The following is a 20,538-nucleotide window of genomic DNA, read 5'->3' as shown; positions in this document are numbered from 1 at the left end:
GTTTAGCAGTACATCCAGTATAGGGGGTAGTCATCTATGTCTCAAATGTCTTTTCATGTGATTAATGTCGTGGTATGAATGTGACCGTTTTAATGTGCATTATTGTGTTTCTTGTATAAACTAGCTGTATCCAGTATTAAGTAGTAAGGATTGAGTATTCAGTAATAAGTAAACAAGATGCCGTTTTTCAACAAGTTAAAGCAGATAGGAACTAGGAAAGGGATACTAGAGGAAGAAATTCCTATTCCCCCTAGGGACACTCCAGGTAACTTTATGTATCACAAACATGGCATAGATGCCATATTGTATCTAGACTTATGGGCCGACTATACCAAGCATCTAGACGAAAGACACAGATGGCCTGTTACCGGAACATGGGATGCCGAGTGCATCATGAAGGTAGAAGAAGCATTATGGAAAAAGAAAGCTAGACAATCTCAGAAAGACGCCATAGAATTTTGGCGTAAGGAATCACATAAGCGTGCTGAGAAAGCACTCCGTAGAGAAGACAGACTTAAAGAATCAGAAAAAGCCCAAGAAAACGAATTAGTTACTGAAGGGATCCGAGTAAAAACAGAACAAATAGACCGTGCCCGAAACAATCTCGTAAACGGTATGTATCTCGCGGCCGAGGGTACACCTGAGGCCCTATCAGAAATACCGAAAAACTTACCGCCGCCATTAGTTCCAACTAAAGTAATGCATAAGACTACTAAAGACATATTCCTAAATTCTTATCTAGAGGACGTAGCACCGGCTTACACCAATCTGCCTGTTCGTGCCATGCCTACTGACAGGGACGGGGGTGGCACCCCGCCCCCAGATCATGTTCCGCCGGTACCGCGACAGACCTCCCCCGTTCCGCCAGCCCCACCACTTCCCGCACCCAAAATTGACCTACCGAAACCACGTCTACCTGATCCTACTAAACGACAAATTCAAGTTCAGATACAGACTCCACAGGGAGATAATGCCCAAGCCTCCGCTTCAGGAGGTGCGACCGCGGGTCTTCGGACCCCGCCATTAACACACAGATTCAATCTCAGGGATATGCAGAGTCCCCTCACGTTCAGGTCACCCCGCCTTGACGCATTAAAAGAAAACCTTTCAGTTTGCAGATATGATCCAGTACCCGGAAAAGACGATCTAATGATATTGGCATCACTACGGTTAAGATCTGCTACTGATATCTTGCTATGCTATGTAGGAATGAAGGACCGTCTAGATAGAATATATGAGTTTGTTCAGACAGGGAAAGACCCTGACAGTATCAAGGATGCCATGGAGAAACAGAAAGTTGACGTTCAAGCACAGATACTACGATTTTTCATAAATTGTCTAATAAGAGAACGAGACAGGCCTGGAACAGATCAGAGTGAATTAGATGCACTGAACAAGTGGGGTCAAAATATAGCTGAAGGAAAACATGACAAGGGGACCTGCATAGCCAGTATGTACAAGAAAATTAGAAAAGCAGTGATAGCAGTACACCAAAAAGAGAAAGAAAAAGCTTCCTCCGAGGAGGAAGAAGAACTTGAAGAACCAGAAAGGACTACAGATACTATAGCGTATGTAGGTAAGGGAACTTACCTTAGGAAGGGCATCCGTCCAGAAAGCAAGAGAGTTTTTCTCTCTGCTTTAACAAACCCGAATTCTTCTGAACATCAGTTCCAGGAGACTGATAAAAGACTACGAGAAAGAATGGGGTACCATGTACTCAATTCGATGGATGAACAAGAACTAGCCCGGTCAGCCATATTATGGGCCGAAAATCCAGACATATATAATGATGACACCGTAGCACAGACGTTTCTGAACCTTTCCCCAGACGAACAGAAATTAGCAGGTGTATACATGATGCAGCACCTCCTCACGAAATACAGAAACCAACATTCTGATCCAGGTCCCTTACACGAAACATTAGAAGCACTACTCATGGATAGATGGAGAGGTTTCAGTACCAAGTTAATACAAATAATTCTAGAACAACGACATAAATATAACACTTTCGTAAGCTCTGAATATGTTCCCGCCCCGCCTCCAGAAAGGAAAATGTACCACATGCAATGCGGGAGTGGCATTGAAAGCCAGAACCCCTTACGAGAAGTACACCCAGTTATGGGTGCGGATCACCTCTTGAAACGTGTATATGTACACACGCCACTGACTAAGTTAGAACTGTTAGAAATGAAGAAACTAGTCCCGTGTCATGATAAAGACCCTGCAGGTTTTCACAGAGAGCTTAAAGACATGTTACTGATGGGGGATTACACGTATGAGGATATCATGAAAATGTTGAAGGTGCTGTTGCCCACGGGCATCTACGAGAAATTAAAGGAAAACGAATGGGAGGTGGGGGACAAAAAGATTGCATGGGCAGAAATAGAAGACGAAGAAAGCAAACGTGTCCCAGGGGTAGGCCTTGGGGATAAGACTAAAGCATTACCCGGTTTGATAGTACAGGTCCTGCCAAGATTATTGACAACTAGAAAGGAAGATTGGGACGCCATCTCGTCCTGTAAACAGAAACATGATGAAGATACTAGTGACTTCTATTCAAGATTCGAGAAATGTTTCATTATTAATAGTGGCCTAAAACCAAGTAGCGAGTCATATCCACACCTTTTTGTATCAAAACTAGTCGAGAACTCCCTACTATTAGTTAAAAACCGAGTGTACAAAGTTGAAAGTACTTGGCAGGCAAATACGCCATCCCAGATGTTACAGATGCTCCAATATCATCAGAACAGAATTAGAGAAGAACAAGATCAGGAACAAAAACGCATGAAAGACACAAAGATGAAAATGTTAGTAGCTCAGACGGTCCCAGCCGACGGTCAAAGGAAGGGTGGGACCCAGACAAGTCACACTACAGCTCCCGTTAAAGGGACATGCAATTACTGCAAGCAGCCAGGTCATTACGTACATGAATGCCCCGTCCTGAAACATAACATAGCAACAGGGAAAACTAAAGAGAGACCGCATCCGCCTAGACAAGATCAGGTCCAGCAACAGACCTCACAAAATGTACAGCCCATGCAGAATACACAGCCTATGCATGCCCTATCTCATACAGCACAGACAGTAGCAGTACCACAGCCCATTGCCGCGACTCAGCAAGTTTCACAACAGATGTACCAGTATGCCCAATCTGCATATCCAGATTACCCCCGATATACATGAAACAGCCTAGAGAGGGAAGGTGGCTTGCCTCTTATTGAAATTCCTGTAGATCAAGAAGGTCCTTATGTACACAGTCACGTATTGGGAAAAGACAGAAAGTTTTTAATTGACACAGGGGCAAGCCGCACCACAATCAGCCATAATGAAGTCCCAGGGGCACCCCTCTCAGGCTCACAGAATGTTTCCCTTGGTTTTTCAGGACAGCCTATTGTAAATGAAGTATCGGAACCAGTACCCTTGGCTGTGGGTCCATTATCACGAGTTACAGATTTGTTACTTACGAACTCATGCCCAGAAAATCTGTTAGGAATTAAAACATTGAAGGCTCTAGGAGCTATAATCTGCTGTTCCCCGGAGGGAGTTAGACTCTTTCTACGGGATTTCAAGGGTCACTATGTATTGCGAGAATTCGATGTCAGATTGAAAAATGTACCAGATCACCTATGGGCAAAAGGCCCAACTGATGTAGGTTGTATGCATATCACACCATACCGTGTTACACTCAAGACAGGAGTTGTTCTACCACGAATCAGACAATACAAGTTACCACCCGATGCTGTAGTGGCTTTACTGGAAATCATTGAAGAGCTTATAGCACAAGGAGTGGTCGTCGAGACCGACTCCAATATCTGTAATTCACCAATCATTCCAATTCTTAAACGTACTGACCCCAATGCACCGCCAGTATATCGGCTGGTGATTGATCTTCGAGAACTGAACAAATGTATTGTACCACAGTACCCTGTGGTCCCCGATATCTCTTCCCTATTGACTGCTATTGATTCAGAAGCAACGTTCTTTACTGTAATTGATCTCAAGAACGCTTTCTTCAGTGTACCTATTGATCCGGAGAGCCAATATCTCTTCGGATTCAGTTTAAATGGACGAAGTTTCAAATTTTCCCGCGCACCTCAAGGATTCACAGAAAGCCCCAGCATCTATAGTCAAGCACTGAAAAGACAACTAGATTGTATTCAAATGCCAGTTAACACAGCTTTACTGCAATACGTCGATGATCTACTGATCACCGCACGAAGTAAGCCCGAATGTGAACAAGCATCACTGACAGTTCTACATTTTCTGGCAGACAAAGGACACAAGGTGTCTCCTTCGAAGCTGCAATTCTGTGTTCAGCAAGTTGTGTACTTGGGTCACTTGCTGTCCAAAGTGGGGAGACAGCTCACTCCCGATCGCATTCAGTTAATTGTAAATATGCCACGACCCCAGACACAAAAGGAAGTGCGGGCCTTCATAGGCCTCACCTCGTACTGCAGACAATGGATTCCTCAATATGCATTTCTAGCTAAACCACTCATCCAGTTAACGACGCAGGAGGCAGCAACCTCGACTGTCCTCCCTTGGACTCAGGAACATACACAAGCCTTTGAGGAATTAAAGAAAGCATTATGCCAAGCACCAGTTTTAGCGACACCATGTTACAGTAAACCGTTTACACTTTTTGTTACAGAACGTGATGGTACAGCATTGTCTGTCCTCACTCAAGATCAAGCAGGTTCACATAAGCCTTGTGCTTATTTTTCAAGTACATTGGATTCAGTAGCCCAGGCACTCCCTGCATGCTTAAAGTCAGTAGCAGCAACAGCGTTAGCAATAAGACAGAGCGATTCAATTGTTTTAGGCCATCAGTTAACAGTACAAGTTCCACACTCTGTAGAGGTTCTTTTAAATAGAACCCAGACTCAGCACTTGACTATAGCACGACTGACAGGTTACGAATTAACGCTATTCCAGCCACACATAGAAATCAGACGCTGCAGCATTCTGAACCCCGCAACACTGTTACCTACAATTATGACAGATCCAGCCCCGCATGATTGCATAGAGATCATTAATGCCGTAACAAAGCCCCGACGAGACTTAACAGATGTTCCATTGACAAATCCAGACCTGACACTTTATGTGGATGGTTCATGTATGAGAACAAGTACAGGAGAATTAGTGGCCGCGTATGCCGTGACCACTGAAACCGAAGTTAAAGAAACACATCGTATTGACACACTGTCCGCTCAAGCGGCAGAGCTTATTGCTCTGACCCGAGCCTGTATTCTAGCCAAGAACAGAAATGTCAACATATACACTGATTCCCGTTATGCGTTCGGAGTTGTACAGGACTTCGGCATGTTATGGCAAGAACGAGGTTTTCTGACCTCTCACGGTGCCAAGATTCAACATGGTCCCCTCATTCAAGCACTGTTAGAAGCAATACATCTGCCTTCAGGAATATCTGTCATGAAGTGTAAAGCACATACTAAAGTCACAGATTCTGTTTCCCAGGGTAACGACCTGGCAGACCAGACAGCAAAACATACAGCATTGACTCACACTCAGACAACTGACATGACAAAGACAACCGGACCGACACATTGTATGACAGTCAGAGATCCCACACTAGATGTTATCGATATTCAGACACATGCTACCCCAGAAGAAATAAAGAAATGGATTGAACTAGGAGGGATCCAGACAGATCAAGGTTGGATGACGAAGGGAAAATCTACATGGTTTCTCCCTGACTCTATGGTTCAAGTCATGATTAATACAGCACATAGTCCAGCACATCTAGGAGAGAAAGCGATGTTAGACAGTTTACAAAATCTTTAGAACAATAAACACTTACGAGCAGCAGCGAAACAGAAAGTGCGTACTTGCATGATCTGTTGTCAGTTCAATCCAGGTAAAAGCGTCCCTGTAGAGCAAGGTGGATTTCATCCTCCCGATCACCCTTTTGAAGTCCTCCAGATGGATTATATCCAGATGGACCGTTGTCGAGGATTTAAATATGTTCTCGTAGTTGTTTGTGCTCTGTCCCGCTGGACCGAAGCATACCCAGTCCCAGATTACACTGCTCCGACCACTGCCAGGCAGTTGGTTCGTGAATTCTTCCCACGGTACGGCTTGCCTCGTGTCGTGTACTCAGATAACGGTCAGCCATTCTCATCCGCATTAATGAAAGAAGTTTCTTTATTGCTAGGATACCAGTGGAAATTCCATTGTGTCCGACACCCCGAAGCCGCAGGCCTTGTAGAGAGGCATAATCAGACATTAAAAACACGACTTGCTAAAATATGTAAAGAGAAAGGGGTCGACTGGATAGTCGCCCTGCCAGTGGCACTATTCTATATGAGAATGGTTGCCCATTCGAGATCAGGGCTATCCCCGTACGAGGTGGTTTTTGGTAGACCACCAAATATGTGGGGGACGCCCATTCCGAAAAAAATTACTGATGTTGATTGCAATATGTTGACAGATTACCTTGCCTCCTTGATGTCTGCACTCCAATCATGTCGTTCACAGGTTGCCGCAGCCTTCCCTGACAACACTGATGTAAAGCCACATGATGTCCGTCCTGGGGACCTAGTATTGGTGCGAAATTTTGATAGAAAGAGTCCGTTGGAGCCCCGCTGGAAATCACCGAAGACCGTCCTTCTCACCACGAGGACCGCCGTGAAGATCGAAGGGAGAAAGGGGTGGGTCCATACGAGTCATGTGAAAAAATTCCATGAACTGAAACCAGACCGAGACTCGTCCACCCCCACCAAAGACTGTGTTAAGTCAAAAGACTTTACAGTATCTGAACGAGAAAAAACTCCCCAAGAGGAGTACCGATCGAAACTCCGATCTAGCAAGTCAGACAGTTTAATTGTTTAAGTCCTCCCCTAGGTGAATCGGTTAAATAGTTTCTGACATGTATCCCCTAGATCGAGATAGAGAGAGAGAATTCAAGAAACGTACATACTGTAAATCACTGCGTAGTCACTGTATAGTGACATTGTTAATAATGTTTTTTCTAAGTCTTCTGATCATAGTTGCCAGTATACTTCTCCCTATCTACTACCCTATTTTCAGGCGTGAACAATCTGCTTACAATGTCTCTGCTGAACACACTTTTGGCGAGTTACCTCCACACGAACTCTCCTACAGACTTGCGCTGCGCAACAACACTTTCATTAGTATGCTACGTCATTCCCATCAAACTAATAATGCTACAGACTGCTGGATATGTGGCCGACTCCCTCCCTACCAGAATTACAAGGGAGCTCTGCCCCTCTTTCCGTACCCGTTCACTCACAATGGCTCCTGCGGTGCATGGTTTAAAATAATTAATTCCTTAGATCCTGATATTGCTGTTTTCGACGGGGGCTGGGTTTGGGGAAACCTGAACTTGGTCCTGCTCGACGTCTGTTACCCTGATAAGGAGGGACTCCCCACTAGAATAGGAACTGATCTAGAAAATGAAGTGTATGGATTAGGTAATTATACAATTAGCCTTATGATTCTTACTGTTGAATCCGAAGCCACACCTGTTATACCCACTATGTCAGTATTGCCAGTCACTGGTGAATTATGTGTGAGGAAGAAAGGTTCAGTAAACTTAGGTCATAGTAAATGCACTACTGTGATCGAATTCAGTGACCATGGAAAATCGTCCTTTAAAGCTATCAGTCATTCCTATTTTGTTTGTGGTCATACCGCATACATACGTCTACCTCCAGATTGGGATGGTACCTGTTATATAGCATTCCTTCTGCCACCTGTTTTCCTAGCTCCTCCTGATTACCACAGAAATACAAATCTAGTAAAGCATAGACCCAGAAGAGATATCCCACTTGTCGACTATACAGAAACGGCATGGGAACAGTACACCGATTTTAATAAAGGATTCTTTTTCTTCTTAGGACCTGTTCAGAATAGTAAATTAATACGCAGATTAACCAGAACACTTGAAGCAGTAGTGAATGAAACTGCCTCCGCCCTAGGTAACTTAACAGAAGAGCAGTCCGCCATGCGGGTTGTTGTCCTTCAGAATCGTCTTGTTATTGACGTCATCTTGGCAGATAGAGGTGGAGCTTGTAAGGTCATCGGGTCAAGTTGCTGTGTTTTCATACCACAAAACGCACCATCTGTATATCAAGCTATTACACGTCTCCATAAAATTGCAAATCAGATACATCAGAATCCAGGCACCTGGACTTGGTCCGGTTGGTTCTGGACAACGTTAACCGCTTGGGGATGGAAGATCCTATCCTTCCTAGGCATTGGATGAGTTTTTGACTTCGCTAGAAATAAGAAACATGAAAGTGGTGAAAGAAGCCAAGCTTGACGTTACGGCAGCCACAAGGTAGCTAGGCTCCGCCACCCCCCCACTGCTCCAAGCATGTCTGTCCCACTGCCCGCCATGCCCAATAACGGTAACATGAAATAAATACAAATCAGCAGATACCTACCCCCATTCCGGAAACTCCCGAAGTGCAACAGGTTCGCGGCTACGCCCATCCAGAAGACGAGGCCTTCGGCACGTGTAGGGCGAGTCCTGCTGGCAGCCGTCGGCCGGGGAGGTCATCCCGTAAGGTGGGCCAGGAGAGGAGCCGAGGCCGACGGGATTCTTCTTCTTTCTTAGATAATGGCTGCGACAACGGGGGGGATGTCTTGCACATGCCACCGACCCCCCCCCCCTCGTATCTCCTGGTCTGGCCCTGGCTTAATATGAGCTCCCCGTTCGGGCCTGAAGTGGCGCCCTGCAGGCCACGGGGGGGGATGTCTTGCCTCTGCCTCCGACCCCCCCCTCTTATCGCCTGGTCCGGACATCAGGGATATCAACGCCAGGTGTCGGCGTGGGGTGCGCTGGGAGGGAGAGGCGCGCGAACAAGCCTCTCCCATCCCCACAGGTGAGGGCCCCTCGGCTGCACCCCCAACGCTCCACTCACCCAACAAAAGAGTTCCTCCACTCTTGCGATACAGCGACGCTGCATTCACCTGACAAAAGGGTTCCTCCACTCTTGCAATGCAGCGACGCTCCACTCACCCAACAAAAGGGTTTCTCCACTCTTGCGATGCAGCGACGCTGCACTCACCCAACAAAAGGGTTTCTCCACTCTTGCGATGCAGCGACGCTGCACTCACCCGACAAAAGGTCTCGTCCACTATTGCGAGGCAATAATGCTCCGCTCACCCAGCGGGGGTCTCGTCCACTGTTGCGGTGCAACGGCGCTTCTGAGTTCAACTAGAAAATGAGTCCTGCATCCAGAAACGTTCTCCTCAACTTTGAAGATTCTATAAGAGCCACGGGGGCCCCCGACCCCCGATGGGGAATGACTGCCATGATCACCCTCGGAACGACCACGACGTAGCCGCGGGACGTCGGCGCGCTCATGCCGGCGCCGGCCTCAGTCTTGAAATCACCAAAATCCTGCAAGACTACCAACTTGATCAGTTCCGGTGGGACACCAGTATGACCCGGTAGGAGAGATTTTTGCCTCCCACCCCTCTTTGACTGATGGTTCATGTCGCTAGTTCCCTCTACTACCCTTCAACGAAAACTTTTAGACTGCCGAAAGAGGTCCCGGTCCAACCACGAGTTGGTGCAGACATTTTGACTATACTTGGACCTTCCTGACCTCACCCAAAATGGCGCCGGTACAAATGAAACTATTGTGCCCCGATTGCTCAGCCTTGATATCATGAGATATGTATGCAGTTTTTAGCACATGAATTGATATGGGATAAGACTGATTATATGTTCGGACAATGAATTGATCCGGGATGGGTATTGATTATACATTCGAACAACAAATTGACATGGGACTTGTACTGATTACACATTCGGACAATGAATTGATATTAAGTTCTAATGCATCATTGATTACTGTATTTATTGAAGGTTAGGATTGTCGACACTTTTGGTACTTGCTCACAATGAATTATCGATATGATTTTGTTGCACTTGTCGCACTTTTTACTGATTATATGTTCGGACAATGAATTGATCCGGGATGGGTATTGATTATAAGTTCGAACAATGAATTGACATGGGACAGGTACTGATTACACGTTCGGAAAATGAATTGATATTAAGTTCTAATGCATCATTGATTACTGTATTTATTGAAGTAATACTGATCTCCCCGCATGAAATTAATTTTCCACATGCTACACAAGTCAATCTCATCTGCCCAAAGTTCTTTTGCAGATTTGGGACTGTTTCCCTTGCCTCTGACTCACTTATTGCTAAGTCATTGGTGGATGTTTTTGCCGGTCGGGGGTTATCCCCCAAATCTCGAAGTTGTGCTTTAGAATAATTAAAAGGGTGCCACCTCTCCATGTGCCGATGCATGGTATGATTACCATAGCAATATCTTTTTTCGGTCCCTCTCTTTTTTTGCAGATGAGGCAGGTAACGAACCTGGCTTTAACCTTCTTTTCATGAGAAGGAAAAGAAAAAAATTGCCAGATAAAATTCACTTTCACATGGGACGTTCTTGGCATTTCTTTTAGTTTTTTAATGTACATGTTCATAAAACGATTACACAAATGAAACATTTGTGAGTTTTAAATTTCCGGAGAAGTATAATTTACCAATAGTTTTCTCTGTAGATGTTTTTCCATTAACAAACCCAGTTCCATCACCCGCCCAGGATATCACTACTGTTCCCCATGTCATAAAACCTTAGGATGTTCAATAACTGAAACAGCTAATATGGGTTTACTTACAGGGGACATCTTTTGTTCTGTTTTGTAAAGTAAAACTATTGTGAACGCAAGTATTATACATAGTAAGTGTTTAATATAGCATTTGTCAGTCATTGGTTAATCAGCTAGGACCTGTTCACTCTTGGCACCCCAGGTGCTGTGTATGTTGCACTATAGTGCTGCATCGGGAATAAGGACAACCCTATTGATGTTGATTTTTCATTATTGATTATTGTAAAGAAATGGCGACTCCCCCCTTTAGCAGATTAGCTAAATCTTTGCGTAATTTGGGCATAAAAGTTATATTATTGGAAGTAGATGGTTATAGTTCTGGTTAATTTCCATTCAGAATGTCCTACACAGCACCACTCTAGGTAAATATGCTGCCTTGGGACTATTCGCACAACAGACCGCTACTGACCATTGTTGCTTCTGTTTTAATAAAAAATGTTTTAAGGTGTTTACTGTTTTTGTTGCGATGTATATATTTATAAATTATTAAAGTGTTATGTTCCTTCTACTTTTTTGTGAGTGCTATATATTTTTAATGTGACACATAATTGTGAAGACTTTGATGTACAAAAAGGCATCCCTGGAATCTTCCGCTTCAGGCTCGGTCCCACACACCCTCACAGTGAGAATCCCCTCTCCAATCACAATACAGGATGGTTATCAGATTGCAGGAACGCGTGTAGTGTGACGGATCTCATCGGGTGGGGGCCTTGATCTACTGTAACTTCTTTGAAGAGGGGTGATTCTTTACAGTTGAGGCCATAAACTACATCTGCAGGGCTAGGTGATAGCCTGGGACGGGCCTGGACAATCGGACACAGAGGAAGAGGAGTGTCAGAGGGTGCGGTAGTGAATAGGGTGAAAGGCAGGTGTCGGGCGGGCACAGGGTGTGATTCTCAGAGAAGAACAGCGCAGATGAGAGGAGGTTTCTAGCCCATACATGAGAAAGAGAGCGGGAGTGACCAGTGCGTGGGGGAGATGCTTGCGAGGGTGCAGACAGTGGGTCTGGTCAAGGCATCTAAAATGGCTGCTGTGCTCGACAAAAGTGTGGCATTGCAAAAAAGGCAAGATGGCGCAGACAATGTTTATCAATAATGATTTATTTATAACAAATAAAATATTTACTCGCAGTGACAAAATGGCGGTCAACACTTCCTGATTTCCATCGAATCGAACGTTAACAGACGTCACGCAGCAAAAAAAAAAACGCTCACGCACAGCCGCTGGAAGACATGTATCAACATATATGTGCCTCCTCAGCCACCCTCAGAAAACAAAAGGGGTCAGGATACGTTTCCCGTACCCCCTTATACCTAGTAATTTAATGAAATCGAAACACAAAATGGCGAATTCACGTTTCGCTACCAGTTTGCGACCCGGTTCGCGAGCCGAGAAGCGCTTCTACCGCGAAAAATCAAATTATTATTATTTGCCCCACGGGACCCTTTAATAACCCCAACATCATTCCTAGGGGGTCAAGAGGGGTCTACCTAGCCCCCTTTCATTAAATTCCCCCTTCGTTTTTCACCTCTTCTTGTCTCTCGATCCTACCGAGAGACAAGATGGCGGCCGCACCGGACTGTTTAGAATGTTGACAGACACCGGAGAGCCAATCACCTTCGCTACGCAAAGCTCCGTTACGCGAAAAGTACGCGATCTGGAGCGCTATCTGGGACGCTGTCACAGATATACCTGTTTTTTAAACGTTAATTTCTCAAAATCCACTGGAGCACATATATTGAGACCCAGCAAAGGCACATCGGGCTAACAGTCCCTATAATTTTGCCAAGTTTCGTGCAAATCCATTCAGCCGTTAATTTGCGAACCGAGAAGCGCTTCTACCGTGAAAAATCAAATTTTTTAAATTTTCCCCACGGGACCCTTTAATAACCCCAACATCATTCCTAGGGGGTCAAGAGGGGTCTACCTTGCCCCCTTTCATTAAATTCCCCCTTCCTTTTTCACCTCTTCTTGTCTCTCGATCCTACCGAGAGACAAGATGGCGGCCGCTCCGGACTGTTTAGAATGTTGACAGACACCGGAGAGCCAATCAGCATCGCTTCGCAAAGCTCCGTGACGCGAAAAGTACGCGATCTGGAGCGCTATCTGGGACGCTGTCACAGATATATAAATTTTTTTAAACGTTAATTTCTCAAAATCCACTGGAGCATATATATTGAGACCCAGCAAAGGCACATCGGGCTAACAGTCCCTACAATTTTGCCAAGTTTCGTACAAATCCATTCAGCCGTTCGAGCTAAAAGTGAGGCCAAACGCCCTATAAAAATTAACATGGGAAAAACGCGTTTTGGGACCCCCTTTTTTTCTCGGCCCCCCCTTGACGAACCCCCCCCAAATTCTCAGGGGCTGCTCAGAAACAAAATGTGCAATTTTCCTGAAAATTTCAGCCGATTCCGTCCACAAACGCCAAAGTTATTAGACATAGAATTTTTAAAAGTTCCATAGAGAAATAATCCTAACTATATATACCTACTGGCTATCGCCAGTAGGTAATATATATATATATATATATATATATATATATATATATATATATATATATATATATATATATATATATATATTCACTGAAAAAACCATTGGTTATAGACCATATATAGTTAGGGATTAGCATTTACAAAACCATAATTTACTCGCCCAAAACCATAGAAATTCGCATATATAGTTAGTTGCAATAACTATATATCGCGCACCCGCAATCCACTGCTGATGATGTCACATATTACATCATTCATGACATGGTCAGTGACATCACTGATGACATCACTGATGACATCATCCAGTGACTGTATGTTTCTGTAAAATTAAAATATGTCTTACATATTGAAGAATGAGTGGATGTATAAGTGTCTGGATGAAGGATTTAGTAGGTGCATGACTGACTGTATGAGTGAGTGATTAAATGTGTCTCACTGAGTGCATTGGTTAGTGACTAAACTGTCTGAATGTGTGCACCAGTATGTCTGTTGTTGTGTAAGATGCTGCATGTGTTAATCAGTACATATATATGGTCTATAACCAATGGTTTTTTCAGTGAATTTTCAAGGTTTTGTAAATGCTAATTCCTAACTATATATGGTCTATAACCTATGGTTTTTTCAGTGAATTTCAATGGTTTTTTAATAGCAAATATCAAAAGCTGTCAAATGTCAAGTACGTGATAGGTAAAAACATTTTCGTGTTTATGCACGCTGATGTGCTTTGAACGCTGCCCCCCCTCTTTTCTCTTAGTAGTACTCTCTCTTTGCAGATAGTGAAGGGTAGTTAACGCAGGCCTTTGCCCCGTTGTAATCCGTCGTGCCTGCTTGTCTCTCCATTTGATTGATTGTTATCCAAGCATTTACTGTTTTAGAATTGATTCTCTTTGGTTCATTCTCTATTTACAAACAAGCACAGAGTCGCAATACTCTGTTTAGTCTTTGCAGATAGTGAAAAATCGTGTAAAAAAACAAAAGTAATCGAACAAAATCAGTAGGCCACTAATGGGATCTCTTTTTGACCTCGCTAAAATAGAAACATTAGGAACAACCCTTCATGAGAAATACGAAACTAGTGAGATGAACTGAGCTCCACACCATGATGGCTGCAAGACAGCTCGGCTCCGCCACCCAGCCCGCCCAAAATAACGATAAACTCTATGCAAATATTATAAATATATACAACACACCAGCAAAGTAACAGGGTAAAACATTTTATTAAATAACTATTTACATAACTATTGTATACTTTTTGTTGCCTGCTCCGGCTAGCTCAATCGATCGAGCATGAAACTCATGCACTCTGATAGCAAGCGTTGCTGCTGATGCTATGCAGACAAAAACTGGTTTTCAGTTTGTACATTCTTCAAGATTTTTCCATCCAAGGCTGGTTGAGAGTTTGTAGAACGATGGCTTCAGATTTTCAACATACGGTGTGGTGGCGCGGACTGGGAGGGGGCGTTTGGCTCCTGCCCCCTCCCCAAGTCGTGTTGCCCTGGTGTGGCCTAAGATCGCCCCCGACATAGGCGGCCGGCTCCCGGGGTCCGGCGGAACTTTTTGCCTTTTGATGACTCTTCCATTCTGGACCTTGTCCCACAATCCGTTTGACCTGAAGACACGCTGTAGTGGGGCGCCCCTTTACCGTTTCAGTTGCCATTCCGCCCGCTTTTGCTACACTGTGCCTCTTCCGCCATTCAGCTGTTTACCGCCCGCTCTTGCGACTACAGCGTCTCGCTCACCATGTAGTTGAGTTGCTCCCGCTCTTGCGATGCAGCGATAGGCGGCTGCCACAGGACTCCCAAAATGGCGGCCGGCTCTTCAGATTTGGGCGTGGTCCACTAAAATGGCCCTGGAACACCTTGGAACTCGGACGCTTGTCTGCTAGGGCTTGGGCCCCATTCTCGAAAGCGTCCCCTCAGTCTTGAAGATTCTACAAAAGTCTTGGGGGCCCCCGACTCCCGCAGGCTTCTGGTGGGGAGCGGCTGCCATGATTGCTCGTGGAATGGCCACGACTGAGCTATGAGATGGTGGTGCTCTCATGCTGACGCCAGCTTCAGTCTGAAACATCCAGAAACACTGTAGACTACCAATTCGATCAGTTCCGGTAGCGCCCCAACGTGACCCGGTAGAGAAGAACTTGCCCTCCCCTCTTTGACTGATGGTTCTTGTTGCCTGTCCCTTCTGTTGTCATTTAACAGAACTTTTTAGACTGCTGAAAGGGGTTGTGTTCCGACCGCTGGTTGGTGGAGACATTTTGACTATATTCTGGACCTACGTTGTCGCGTAATGCGTTATATGACACGCCGCGTTAGCGCACCCGGAAGTGCTCCGGTGCGCGAAGCGCAGCTTCCCGGAAGCGATCCGGGGCACGGCGCGCAGCGCGTAACGTAAGCATAACAGGTCATGTGACTTGCTAATAAAACTTTTCATTGGTTCATTTTACTTTTGTTATTGTAATGATGAAAGGCTTGGTCATATGACCTAAAAATTACGCTTTTTATTGCTTTCGAACATTATTTTTTCTTAAACATATATGGTATAATGTTCCAGGCTAATGTACTTTCCCGGAAAATTTACAACTGTCCTGCAAGTAAAATATATTCCTGTTTCGAGATAAAGGGCGTTTCTTCGTCCCATGACGGAGCCGTTGAGCAAAACAGGCTCGGCCTGCTGTCTTAGTCGCCGATACGCCTGAATATCAGATTCTTATCGATCACTTTATGTTGCAGGAGTAGAAAACACAACAGCCCTTGACCATTTATCTTTACTGCGTTCCTGCGTATTATACCTTTTATCCGTCATGTAATTGGACTGCTTTATTTCACTTGCCTTTTACTGATTCGAAAACAGTGACTAAAATAAAAAACTTTACCAATGTAAATACTACTACCATGTTTTGTTTTAAAAACCTTTATTGTGAAAATGTCAGTATACAAATACGGGCCTATAACCACGTGGGCCGGCCACGGAGCAAACTGTAATCGTATATGATGAGGAGACATTTACACTGTAGAGGAACGTAACGGGCGGGCCATTAGGTTGCAAGAACTAAGGTGTCTAACAGTTGCGAAATCGGTGGAAATACATTTTATAATTAAAATACGACAGGGCCAGTTACAATAAAATTATCTCGATATACATTTGCGGGCAAGTACCATGGATGACGTTAATTCGAACTTTCAATAGTACAGTAATCAATAACACATCAGAACTTAATATCAATAGGGATGTTGAAATATCCAATCAATTCTCGTCCCCGCCCGCCATGTGCTTCAAAACTGCATACGTATCTCGTGATATCAAGGTTATGCAACCAGTACACAACAAGGAGTTACGAGTCCCATTTATACCGGCGCCATTTTGGGCGAGGCCGGGCAGGTCCAGGATATAGTCAAAATGTCTCCACCAACCATCGACTATGATGATGTTCATAAGCTCTATTGATTAGACTAACACTCCTCTCTCCACATGAAATTAATTTGCCGCAACTTAAACATGTCATTTTCATTTGTCCAAAGTTCTTCTGAAGATTTAGAACCGTTTCCCTTGCCTCTGATGCTATCACTGCCACTTAATTGGTGGATGTACTGGCAGGCCGGGGGTTATCCACCAAATCTCGAATTTGGGCAGCACTATAATTAATCGGGTGCCACCTCTCCATATGACGATGCATGGTATAATTACCATAACTATATATTTTTTCGGTTCTTCTGGAGAGTACATCGTGGCAGATGAGGCAGGTAACGTACCGGGCATTTACCTTTTTTACATGTGGAGAAAAGGAAAAAAATTCGAGCGTCCGAGTTCCAAGGTGTCCCAGGGCCATTTTAGTGGACCAGGCCCAAATCCAAAGAACAGGCCGCCATTTTGAGAGTCCTGTTGCAGCCGCCTGTCGCTGTAGCAGCAAGAGCGGGTGAAACTCAGCTAGACGGCGCCCCACTGCAGATGAAGTGCCTCCACCTGGAGAGGCGGGAGAGGCTCGTTTGCGCCGCCTCCCCCCTCCCCTTCGGGCACCCCACGCCGACTTTCGGCGCAGCATTGTAGGATGGCCACACCAGTGCGGCAACTTGCTGGACACCACCTCGGTGCCATCCGGATCTCGGCGCCCCACTGCAGATGAAGTGCCTCCACCTGGAGAGGCGGGAGAGGCTCCTTTGTGCCGCCTCCCCCCCCCTTCGGGCACCCCATGCCGACTTTCGGCACAGCATTGTAGGATGGCCACACCAGTGCGGCAACTTGCTGGACACCACCTCGGTGCCATCCGGATCTCGGCGCGTTGTGCTGCCTTCGGCCTACTGTAGCCGCAAGTGCGGACGCAACTCAGCTGGATAGCGAGTGAAACACCAAGGGGCGCCCCACTGCAGCCGAGGAGCCTCCATCTTCGGGGCGACGCACAGCATCACATTGCTTTCCAATGCAGTCAGATCCTCCAACAGCCCCCACTGACTGACGCGACCTCACAGGCCAACGGGGCACCCCACGCCGACTTTCGGCGCAGCATTGTAGGATGGCCACACCAGTGCGGCAACTTGCTGCACACCACCTCGGTGCCATCCGGATCTCGGCGCGTTGTGCTGCCTTCGGCCTATTCGCACATCGGTCCGCTACTGACGCTGCCTCACGTGCCAACGGATTTACTACGCTTTTTAAAGCCCTATGCCGCATAACAGGTCATGTGACTTGTTTATAAATCTTTTCATTGGTTCATTTTACTTTTGGTTTCCTAATGATGGAAGGCTTGATCATATGACCTAAAAATAACACTTTTCATTGGATTAAAAAAAACTTTTTCCCCAAACAATGAAAGCCCCACCTTGTTTCTGGATGTTTCAGACTGAAGCTCGCGTCAGCATGAGAGCACCACCATCTCGTGGCTCCGTCGTGGCCATTCCGCAAGCAATCATGGCAGCCGCTCCCCACCGGAAGCCTGCAGGAGTCGGGGGCCCCCAAGACTTTTCTAGAATCTTCAAGGCTGAGGGGACGCTTTCGAGAATGGGGTCCAAGACCTAGCAGACAAGCGTCCGAGTTCCAAGGTGTCCCGGGGCCATTTTAGTGGACCAGGCCCAAAAAGGAAAGAGCCTGCCGCCATTTTGAGAGTCCTGTGGCAGCCGCCTATCGCTGCATCGCAAGAGCGGGAGCAACTCAGCTGAATGGCGAATTTTGGCACAGTGTACCAAAAGCGGGCGGAATGGCAACTGAAACGGTAAAGGGGCGCCCCACTACAGCAGATGAGCCTCCACCTGGGGAGGCCCGTTCACACCGCCTCCCCCCCCCCCCCCCGGGGCGCCCCACGCCGTTTTTCGGAGCAGCATTGTAGGATACCAAAACCAGTGCGGCAACTTACTGGACATCACCTGGGTGCCATCCACATCTCAGCGCGTTCTGCTGCCTTGGGACTATTCGCACAACAGACCGCTACTGACGAGGCCTCCCTCCGGGGCGCCCCACGCCGTTTTTCGGAGCAGCATTGTAGGATACCAAAAACCAGTGCGGCACCCAGATGACATCACCTGGGTGCCGTCCACAACTCAGCACGTTATGCTGCCTTGGGACTATTCGCACAAAACACAGCTACTGACCATTGTTGCTTCTTTTTTCAAAAAAATGTTTAAATGTGTTTACTGTTTTTGTTGCATTCTATATATTTAAAAGTTATTAAAGTGTTATAATCCTACTTTGTTGGAGTACTATATATTTATAATGTGACACATAATTGTAAAAACTTTGATGTACAAAGAGGCATCCGTGGAATCTTCCGCTTCAGGCTCGGTCCCACACACCCTCACAGTGAGAATCCCCTCTTCAATCACAATACAGGATGGTTTTCAGATAGTAGGAACGCGTGTGGTGTGACGGATCTCATCGGGTGGGGGCCTTGATCTACTGTAATTCCTTTGAAGAGGGGTGATTCTTTACAGCTGGGGCCATAAACTACATCTGCAGGGCTAGGTGATAGCCTAGGACCGGCCTGGACAATCAGACACAGAGGAAGAGGAGTGTCAGAGGGTGCGGTAGTGAATAGGGTGAAAGGGAGGTGTCGGGCGGGCACAGGGTGTGATTCTCAGAGAAGAACAGCGCACATGGGAGGAGGTTTCTGCCCATGTATGAGAGAGAGAGCGGGGGTGACCAGTGCGTGGGGGAGATGCTTGAGAGGGTGGGGAGCCATGCTGAGGATCTGCGGCGTGCAGAGAGTGGGTCTGGTCAAGGCATCTAAAATGGCTGCCGTGCTCAACAAAAGTGTTGCATTGCAAAAAAGGCAAGATGGCGCAGACAATATTTATCAATAAGGATTAATTTATAACAATTATTTTTAACAAAATATTTACTCGCAGTGACAAAATGGCGGTCAACAGTTCCTGATTTCCTTCGAATCGAACGTAAACAGACGTCACGCAGCAACAAAAAAAAACGCTCACGCACAGCCGCTGGAAGACATGTATCAACATATATGAGCCTCCTCAGCCACCCTCAGAAAACATAAGGGGTCAGGAAACGTCTCCCGTACCCCCTTATACCCTGTAATTTAATTAAACCGAAACACAAAATGGCGAATTCCCGTTTCCGAATGAGTGGATGTATAAGTGTCTGGATGAAAGATTTAGTACGTACATGACTGAATGTATGAGTGAGTGATTATATGTGTCTTACTGAATACATGGGTTAGTGACTAAACTGTCTGAATGTGTGCATCAGTATGTCTGTTGTTGTGTAAGCTACTGCATGTGTTGATCAGTAGCTATATGAGTGGCTATATGTGTCATTGATTGGTTGCCCGAGTATTTGTATGGAAGACTGAGTGTGTGTGTGGGTAGCTGGCATATATAAATGACTATACATAAGAGCCACTGATTGTGCGAGTGGCTGTATGGATCATTGTGTACTTGTATCAGTAATTCTATAACAAAGTAAGTATGTGTTAGTATATGTTTGAATACCTAAGGTGTTGTGTGTATAACTGTATAGTTGAGGAAATGAAAGTGTGATTGATTCTTTGCATGACTGACTAGATGTGTGAGTAACTCCATGGATGATTGGCAGAGTTCAAGTTCAAGTTCAAGTTTAACATTTGTATAGCGCACTGCTCACCCAGAGGGTCTCAAGGCGCTTGAGGGAGGGGGGTACTTTACTTATCGAATATCCAAGTTTTTAGTTGTTTTCTGAAGGAGAGGTGGTTCTGTGTAAGACGGAAGTGGGTAGGGAGAGAATTCCAGGTTTTGGCCGCTAAGTAGGAGAAGGATCTTCCCCCCATGGTGGATCTATGGATGCGTGGGATTGCGGCGAGGGCTTGATTGGATGATCGTAGTTGACGGGTGGGGGTGTAAAAGGACAGGCGCGTGTTGAGGCATTCGGGTCCTAG

Source organism: Lissotriton vulgaris, chromosome 6, assembly GCF_964263255.1.
Source record: "Lissotriton vulgaris chromosome 6, aLisVul1.2, whole genome shotgun sequence".
Lineage (NCBI taxonomy): Eukaryota > Metazoa > Chordata > Amphibia > Caudata > Salamandridae > Lissotriton > Lissotriton vulgaris.
The sequence above is the reverse complement of the archived record's forward strand: the minus strand, read 5'-3'. Positions refer to the sequence as shown.